The sequence below is a fragment of the Coenobita brevimanus genome, chromosome 86, assembly GCF_032717465.1.
Source record: "Coenobita brevimanus isolate Jiangsu-jjx chromosome 86, ASM3271746v2, whole genome shotgun sequence".
In the NCBI taxonomy this organism is placed as follows: Eukaryota; Metazoa; Arthropoda; class Malacostraca; order Decapoda; family Coenobitidae; genus Coenobita; species Coenobita brevimanus.
In genome coordinates this window covers 10,042,228-10,052,693 of record NC_137039.1, presented here as the reverse complement: position 1 = coordinate 10,052,693, position 10,466 = coordinate 10,042,228, and positions in this window count along the sequence as shown.

The following is a 10,466-nucleotide window of genomic DNA, read 5'->3' as shown; positions in this document are numbered from 1 at the left end:
ACTCCTAATCTCATCTGTACTCCCATCCATTGTTGACAATTTAGCCATTTCTCCCCGTTCTTGACTCCCCTCCCTACCTTCCCTCCATTACCGTATCCTCTCGCCTGCCCGGCCGTGCTACGCTAAATAAATCTTCCCTGGAATTTTTCACTGATTTCATCCATTGAAATAAGCCCTATGCCCTATTCTTATACCAAATAATATATACAAGAAAGAAATAAGGTAAGTGAGAGTGCCATACACCTAGAATTGGCTAATTATCACCTGACCACACCTCACGTGCACTCGTTCGCTAATTTTCGCTGTTTATTTCCCCTTGAAATATGCCGTAAAATCTATTTTCGTAATAAAAATATATATAAGAAAGGAAGGGAGAAGCCTGAATGATATTTACATTCACCTGGAACTACCTAATTGTTGCAGGCCACCACACTGTATTCTACGTTAAGTAAATCTTCCCTGGAATTTTCCACTGATTTCATCCATTGAAATAAGCCCTATGCCCTATTCGTATACCAAATAATATATACATAAAAGAAATAAGGTAAGTGATAGTGCCATACACCTGAAATTGGCTAATTATCACCTGACAACACCTCACGTGCACTCGTTTGCTAATTTTCGCCGTTTATTTCCCCTTGAAATATGCCATATAATCTATTTTTGTAATAAATATACATATAAGGAGGGAAGAGAGAAGCCTAAGTGATATTTACATTCACCTGGAACTACCTAATTTATTATGTATTGTCTTGGTTTCCTGCCAATCATTTCATTGCTATATATTAGCAGGTCTCATAGGGCTGAAGTTGGTAGTATTGCACCTACCCTAGCCAGGCGGCAGGAGGCCACCACTATCAGTTCATTGTCGTCTTTGAAAGTGGGAGTATGTCTGATTTGCTCCTGCTAACTTCCGCCGCTTTATAGCCCCATGCAAAGGGCCCTGTGACCTTTACCCCCTACTAAACCTCGTGTGGAAAGAGGTAAAGGGCTGACAATTGATAGAGAGTGACTATGATCTTTTTATTGAGTAAAACAGTGCAAGTGGAATTGTAAATAAAGTGTAAATAATGTGTAAACAGCAAGAAAGCAATGAATGTAAATATAAGTGAACAGTGGAAAATAGTTTTATAAGTTACTTCAAGTGACAGTGCATAACACAGTGTAAATAAAATAGAAATGTAAATAATGTAAATAAAGGTGAGAACGTAAATAGAAATGTAAATGAGTGGTATAATAAGAATACGAGTATATATACTAGGAGTAATGAAAGTGAAAGTTTCACTCTAGCATGTATGAATGCTATGAGGTATGAGAGTGAAGGTGATAGTGACATTCACTCTCAGTGCTAGTATACAGGACGAGAAAGTGAATGCTACGTATTTTACTGAAAGAAATTGAATCCCTACAGTGACAATAAACTACTATTACTGAAGGAAACTTATGGATAAAGACTGTAGATATATATGTTATATAGTAACAGAAATATAAACTGTGAGTATTTTTATGAATACTGTAATAGACAACACTAGTGGCGAACGATCGGAAGTGGGTTGGTCATATGCCCTTGTAATTTTCATTGCTTTCACAGTTATTTTTTGGGGGGAGTATGGATTCCAAACTATTTGAGAATCATAGATTAGTGTTTCTAGTGATAATATCAGGCTGTGGTAATCATAATACGAGTTGTCAGGAAGTGTAAAGTGGAGGCTTAGTTACCCTACTTCAGAGGTCTCCACAAGTCCTACGGTACCCGACGAAAGCTCAACAAACACCCAGGGAGAAAGCTGAAGGTATGTGCCATAAGTATATGTGATTTTAATATTCTAGGACTAATAACTGATTTTTGGCAAATATTTTTAGAGAGTCAGTCGGAGCGCGAATATGCCTGCGGGAGCCGCAAGTCAAAGCAGAACAAGCCCGCGGTCTAAGGGTTAATGCATCAGGCCTTTTCAAGTTATATAGCAACTTTTGGGTAATAAATGTATGATACCAAAATATGATTTCATTTAAGACTGATAAAGGCTTAGTACAAAAAAAGAAAGTCTTCGTATAAGAGAAAAAAAAATAGATTTAAAAAGTTCAGTAAGTAAAGCAATCAGTTTAAATTAAAAAATCTGATTTAAACACTACAGATTAAAAATTATATATATATATATATATATATATATATATATATATATATATATACAGGTAACTCGCACGGAACACGAGGGTTTCGTTCCTACCGTGCCGTGTTAGGTGCGAAATCGCGTATATTTAAACTACTCCGTATTTTGCTCCCTAGACCCCCCAAATGTGTTGTTTTGCTGTTATCTGTCACTAGAAAGCACTTTAAGTGGTTAGAAGGTTTATTTAATGTTATAACTCACAAATACAGTACTCCTGAGCAAAACTTCAACACACAAATACTGTACGTAAACACAAGGAAACATTCCGACGCCGATCATAGGTAATAAATTAGGTTAACTGGTACCAGTGCTTTAACTTACAAGTACATACCAGAACAGTACTGTGATATCGAATGATTTCAGTACATAATCTGTTAGGAATGGCTGGAAAAAAAAAATGTTATGAATACATTTTCACCTTTTTGATATATGTTTATGGTAGTTTCGAGTTATTTTTTACGTTATCGTTGTGCCCATGCTTGGAAAAGGGAGCGAAAGAGTTGAATTTTCAGTCCTAAATGAGAAAACTGCACGTCCTCCAAGGCTAGACTCTGCCACGGGAGAATAAAGTGGAGGGTCAGTCCGATTAGCAATAAGGAAGTTGTGTCACAACTTCCAGCTCCCACACCACGAGAATGGCTAAAAATAGAATCGTAATGCAGTTTCAGAACTAACAATAAGTCTAATTATTACGAATACAGATACAAAGCAGAAATAAATACGTTTACAGACAGGGAAAACGTATTTCTTCCGTCATAACATGTTCATCTTTCTCAATCGTTTTACGTTCATCTTTATCATTTTACCTTGTTATTTTCGCAATATATATTGCTGTCTCGTAAACAGGGTGGTTGTTTGTGTTTTGCAAGGGAGGAAAAAGGTTGTATTTTCTGTCTGGGTCGAGATAATGGGTGTAACTATGTGTGGTTAGGCATGGCCACGAGCGAAAAAACCGTACATCCACTCATCACGATAGCCGGTGGTGAACTGAAAGATGATACATGAGACGATGAAGTCAAGGTCATGTCCCAGATTTTCGTTCACTTTCCGAAAGTTTTCACAGTTTTCTACAAGTTGCAAACCATTACAGCAAACCTGAGCAAATAGGTAAAGATACCAAGACAAAAATGTATTTTTCTCTTATTATGAGTCTTTAACGAACAAACAAAAAAAAGGCAATATTCCGACGCCGATCATGGGTAATCATATAAATCAGGTTAACTGGTTACAAGGCTTTATTTAATGCTTTAATTGCTTACAAGTACAAACCAGAACAGTAAATATTTAACTTACAAATACAGTACTGTAGAAGAGCAGTACAGTAAGAGTTTAACGAACAAACAAAAAAGGCAATATTCCGACGCCGATCATGGGTAATCATATAATTCGGGTTATCTGGTTACAAGGCTTTATTTAATGCTTTAACTTTATTTAAAGTGCTTACAAGTACAGTACATACGAGAACAGTAAATATTTAACCTACAAATACTGAACAGCACTGTGGAAAAAACGAACAAATAAAAAAGGCAATATTCTGACGCCTATCAGGTAAACTGGTTATAAGACTTTATTTCTTGCTTTAACGTTATTTAATAGTACTTTAAGTTGCACATAAACTTACCAGAACAGTACAGTACTGTAAATATTTAACTTACAAATACTGTGCTACTGTACTCGGGAATGTCTCACTCGCTGAATAATTTCCCGCCTAGATCGTCACGTAATCAAAACAAACCGCGCGCTGCGGTGACGTTCGAGGATTTGATCTTTCAAAGGCCTCTCCTGCGTTAATTTGTAGTTTTCATAATGTTTTTTTAATCTTACGTTGTCTTATATGTATCCCAGCCCTTACCGTGTATAATTGCGAGCGCGTTCCGTGAGATCGTGTTCCGTGCGAGTTACCTGTATATATATATATATTTTATTGCCAGACGCCTCAATCCTGTTCGGGGTGGCCACAAACAAATCGCCTCCATGTCGCCCTGTCCCTTGCCATTTCACTGCCCTGCTCCCAACTCACACCCCACTCTCTCATATACCTCTCCACCCCATCCCTCCATGATCTCCATCTCACCCTCGGCCTCCCCCTCCCTGTGCCCCCCTCCACCTCACTCACGTACACTGTCTTCGTCAGTCTTTCACCCTCCATCCTCTCCACATGGCCAGACCACCTCAGTGTATTCCTCCTAACGCTTCCTATCACATCCACACCACAACGCTCCTTTATATCCTCATTTGTCAGCCTGTCTCTCCATGTGACTCCACAGGCTCCTCGTAAATAACTCATTTCCACTGGTCTCACTCTTGACTTGTGTCCTTCCAACAACGTCTAAGCTTCACTTTCATAAGTTAGAGTTGGTATCACAATACTGTCATGTAGTAACTTTTTCACTTCCATGCTCACTTCCCTGTTTTTTATCACTGTTTTCAAGGAACCAGCAACCTTTCTTCCCTGCTGTACCCTTTCAAGCACTTCACCCTCCAAACCTCCATCCTTACTCATCATACTACCCAAGTACTTAAACGTACTCACATTTTCCAATTCCTCACCATCCAACCTTGCTGTACATTCACTGACTTCACCTTTCTCAAAGACCATCACTTTACTCTTCCCTACATTCACCTTTAGATTCCGTTTCATACACACTCTCCCAAACTCATCCACCAAGCCCTGCAGCTCCCCTTCATCTTCATTCAACAATACAGTATCATCTGCAAACAACAGTACAGGAAGTTTACAAACACTACCCTCTCTCACCAGGGCCACTCCAACATGCACCACCCTTCCTTGTACCTCTTTTATTACCCCATCCATGTACAGATTGAACAACCATGGAGACATGACACATCCCTGTTTCAACCCAACCTTCAAAGAGAAAAATATACCCAGTTCACCATCCACACGCATTGCAGCCTTAGCATCATCATACATACAGTGCTAGTCAGAAGTATCGAGCGCCCTGCGTCCCTCCTAAGAAACAAACCTTTCAACATTGAAAAAACATATAAATAATGCATTTTATTTACCTTTATTGCTTCGTAGGGTAGCCTTTACGTTTCTTCACTGTCACGGGGTTTTTAAAATATCACGGGGTTTTTAAAATAAATGCTAAATATTATTTAATTGATAATAATATTTAGTAATATTGAAGAGCAGGGACAATGATTGTCTTACTAAATCAAGCAACGATTTCTTTACGCTAGCTTGCTTCGCACGATTCTCTAAGAACGAGAATTTATAAACTTTCTCGATAGTACACAGCAGAGACTAATCACTCAATTGCTGTTTATTTGTACTGTAGCCTCTGGAGAAAGTTACTTCACCCCTGACAATAAATAACTAATACTAATAACAGTATCAGGTTCTTGCTGGTGCTTAACTCCTAGGAGGCACAACGGATTTTAAGTTTAATACACAAGACTGGCCTAAGTACCAGTTAAGAATAGCAAAACGTTTATGCAAGCTAGGAGCTATATGGAAAATAAGCTTAATCGGAGAAATGAAACAAGAGTTTACATTACATTAAGCTCAAGAAATAGAACTGTTAAATTTATTGATTACAAAATAAATTTAACGTTACATTTCAAATCAAATTAATGAGATCGCACTCACTCACTCACACACGAGCTAAATTCTTACGCCTAGGAAAAACACCTTAATTAAACTCTTAAAACTAGGAAAATACAAAAAAGGAAATACTGGTCGATGAATGCTGCGTATCACCCAAAGCTGAACTAAGGGTGGGAGCACTGGAGAACTGTGAAGTGGAGTTTGGGTACTAGCTGACCTCTCACACTGCTGGCACAGGACCTCTCTCCGTCACAGCAAACACTTGACTGAATAAGTCGTGGGAAACAAAAGCGGAGCACTAGGCCGCATTTTTCTAACGGTCGAGGCAAGCAGGGGCGAACAATAAAGAAACAATAGTATCGCTCAGTAGAGCACTTAGTGATGTGCATTAAATCGGTCACTTTTGAAACAGTGACGAATGTTTTGAAAAGTATACCACGGAAGTGGAGAGAGAAACGGTCAACTGAGCGATACACAGTGAGTTTTCCACTAATAGTTCGTGTTTTTCACAAAAGAGAAATGTCGCGAATTTGATTCGTGACATTACGCCCCTACAAAATTAAATTTTTTCCTTATGGGAAAAAATTTGTGGATATATATATATGTACACATCCTAACTCAGTCACACAAGATTCACACTGTGGTGTGTGTGCTATCCTGCTGCAGGAGAAAGTCGCAGTCGCCAGTGAGCGAAAAAAGCTCGTATTTACGTTAATAGAAGCAAGCTTGAGGGAAAAACTCCGTGACGATGGTGAAAATCCTGTACTCAGGTCAAACTGAGCGAAAAGTCGCTACATATACACTGACAACTAATTGTTGTGTAGCGTGGTGTATGTAATACACAGTGTAGGTGTGACAGTTGTAGTGTAACTGTACCTGCGTGTAAAATGACATAGTAAATAATAACATGGCGACAACGAAGGCAGAGGAGAAGAGGCGGCAGCGTGCAGTAGACGATCAGCGGCCCGCAAGGAAAACTGCTACACCCATTGCTGTACCTGCAAAACCAATTACGGTGGAGGATCAAAAGTGTCAGTGAGACAAAATTCTTATTACGTTACAATTACTCTCTCTGCCTAGCAATCAGTACATGCTACGAAAAGTACGCTCTAGCTTAAAAATACAAGTGACAGCCTAAGCTTCGTACATTCGAGGTCACCATTAATTACAGCACACGATTAGTGTCGGCAAGTTGAGAATCCTTGTGCAAACTCGGGTCTTCCATAGCCTCGAACTGCACACGGGTCCTCAACCTGTGCCTTAACCTACAGTACTTATATTAATATCGGGAAGCTGAGAATCCTTGTGCAAACTCGGGTCTTCCATACCCTCGAGTCGCCTCTGCGGAGTTCTCTCTCGAACTTCCCCCTTAACCTACAGTACTTATATTAGTATCGGGGAGCTGAGAATCCTTGTGCAAACTCGGGTCTTCCATAGCCTCAAGTCGCCTCTGCGGAGTTCTCACTTCCCCCTTAACCTACAGTACATGTGTATGTACAGGCCCTGGACATACTGTGTCCTGTGGGCCAACAAGTGAGACGTCAGGTCTGCACTTTTGACTGGGAACCAGGCTGGTCCTTGGATTACTCAAATCTCTGAGGATGCCTATCATGGAGCCCAGCATACAACAACTGCCCATGTTAGTCAGCAGTTAGCAGGCGAGACATCAGTTCTGCACCTACGTTATCACTTCCCTTGATGTATCTCACAACATGGTTAAACTGCTGTAAGTACAGTGTCCAGCGTGTCAATCTTGCATTAGTCGTCTTGGTCGTGCTAAGACTAGTGAGTGGCATATGGTCAATTTCCAGAGTAAATGATGCCCCAAATAAATAATAATAACATTTTTTAACACCATCAACCACAGCCAAGAGTTCTTTCTCAACAGTACTGTAATTCCTCTCGGCGGGTTTTAGCCTACAGCTGTGGTATGCCACTGGGAAGATTCCACCTTCCGATTCCTGCATCAATACGGCACCGACTCCATCTTGTGAAGCATCAGTGCGCAGTATGAAAGGTTTGCTGGAATCAGGCAACTGCAAGATAGGCTCCTTGCACAACATATTCTTGAGGGTGGCAAAAGATCTCTCTTGCACTTCTCCCCATTCAATGGTGTTTGGAGCATATTTCCATAGCACTTCGTACAACGGTTGGGCAATGAGAGCAAAGTTGGGGATAAAACTCCTATAATATCCCACTAGGCCAAGAAATGCCCTAACCTGTTTCTTGGTCACGGGTCTCGGGGCTTCTCAAACCTTCCTGATCTTGTCACCCTGACACCTGCAGTGATTGTTGCCAACAATATGACCGAGGAACTCCACCTCACTGTGAGCGATCTTGAAACTCTGGAGTCTACTGAAGACAATTTCCAAGAGTCTGAGGTGCTCCTCTAATGTGGCGAAATGAACGAGGACATCATCAACGAACATCGCTACTCCTACAATACCATGGAGCACTTGTCTCATGGCACGATTGAATACTGCTGGGGAATTGGTAAGTCCAAATGGGAGGACTTTATACTGGTACAACTGCCTAGGAGTAGCAAAGGCAGTGAACTGACAACTCTCAGGATGAAGGGGAATCTGGAAGAATCCCTTCGCTAGGTCGAGCTTCGTGAAATATCGTGACCCTGCCAGCTTGGAGAAGATGGCAATATGGTCACCCATTGGCTCAGCATCCACTTTGGTGATTGCATTGAGCCTTCTATAGTCGCCACACATCCTGATTCCACCATCTTTCTTGCGGACTACTAACATCAGACTACAGTAAGGAGATGAGGACTTTTCGATAATGCCTACAGTCTCCATGTCAGCAATTTCCTTATCTACTGCATCCTGTAGTCGCATAGGAATCGGATATGACTTAACCTTTATAGGAGCATTGCTGGTCAACTCAGTTTTATGACACGCAACCTTTGCAAGTCTAGGTTGGTCTGAGAAGACATCAGCTTACTGACAGAGCAGTGACCATAAGGCATTTAGGTCTCCTACTGCTAAGTCAGGGTTAACCCCTTAACCGAAGGGCATCACTTTCGTGACACTGGGGAGCAAGGGATCATACCGCGGGGCGTCGCTTTTGTGATTCTGTGTTATTTTGAATTCACCCGGGCTTCCAAGTGGGGGCTTGTATCATCTATCAGTACTGCCAATGTCCAACACTAGTCAGCACTCCTAATCTCATCTGTACTCCCATCCATGGTTGACAATTTAGCCATTTCTCCCTGTTCTTGACTCCCCTCCCTATCCCCCCTCCATTACCCTATCCTCTCGCCTGCCCGGCCGTGCTACGCTAAGTAAATCTTCCCTGGAATTTTTCACTGATTTCATTCATTGAAATAAGCCCTATGTCCTATTCTTATACCAAATAATATATACAAGAAAGAAATAAGGTAAGTGAGAGTGCCATACACCTGGAATTGGCTAATTATCACCTGACAACACCTCACGTGCACTCGTTCGCTAATTTTCGCTGTTTTCCCCTTGAAATATGCCGCATAATCTATTTTCGTAATAAATATACATGTAAGGAGGGAAGGGAGAAGCCTAAGTGTTATTTACATTCATCTGGAACTACCTAATTTATAATGTATTGTCTAGATTTCCTGCCAATCATTTCAGTGCTAGACATAGCTGTTTCAAGAGCTAACATTGGTAGCTCTGAATATCCCCTAAGTAGGCCTCCACCCCGGCCCTCTGTTATCAGTTTACTCTCATCTTCTGAAGTGAGGGTACGTATGTTTCTTCTTGCTGACTTCAAGGACTTTTTCACCCCCATGCAAAGGGCCCTGTGACCTTTACCCCCTACTAAACCTCGTGTGGAAAGAGGTAAAGGGCTGACAATTGATAAAAGAGTGACTACGATCTTTCTATTGAGGAAAACAGTGCAAGTGGAATTGTAAATAATGTGTAAATAATGTGTAAACAGTAAGTGAAAGTAATGAATGTAAATGTACGTGAACAATGGAAAATAGTTTTATAAGTTACTTCAAGTGACAGTGCATAACACAGTGTAAATAAAATAGAAATGTAAATAATGTAAATAAAATAGAGAACATAAATAGAAATGTAAATGAGTAGTATTATAAGAATACGAGTATATACCCTAGGAGTAATGAAAGTGAAAGTTTCACTCTAGCATGTCTGAATGCTATGAGTTATGAGAGTGAAGATGAAAGTGACATTCACTCTCAGTGCTAGTATACAGGACGAGAAAGTGAATGCTACGTATTTTACTGAAAGAAATTGAATCCCTACAGTGACAATAAACTAATACTACTGAAGGAAACTTATGGATAAACACTGTAAATATATATAAGTGTTATATAGTAATAGAAATATAAAGTGTGAGGGGTTTTATGAATAATAAATGACAGAGTACCAAGAGCGAACTAGTGCCAATGCGACGATCAGACGCGCTCGTAATTTCCATTGCTTTCCCAGTGTTTTTTTTTTTTAGTATGGATCCCAAACTACTTGAAAATTGTAGAATAGTGTTTATAGTGTTTGTATCTGGCTGTGGTAATCATATTACGGGTTGTCGGGAAGTGTAAAGTGGAGACTTCGTTACCCTACTTCAGAGGTCTCCACAAGTCCTACGGTAACCGACGAAGGCTCAGCAATCATTCCAGGAGAAAGCTGAAGGTATGTGCCATAAGCATATGTAATTTTATTATTCTAGGACTAATAACTGATTTTTGGCAAATATTTTTTGAGAGTCTGTCGGAG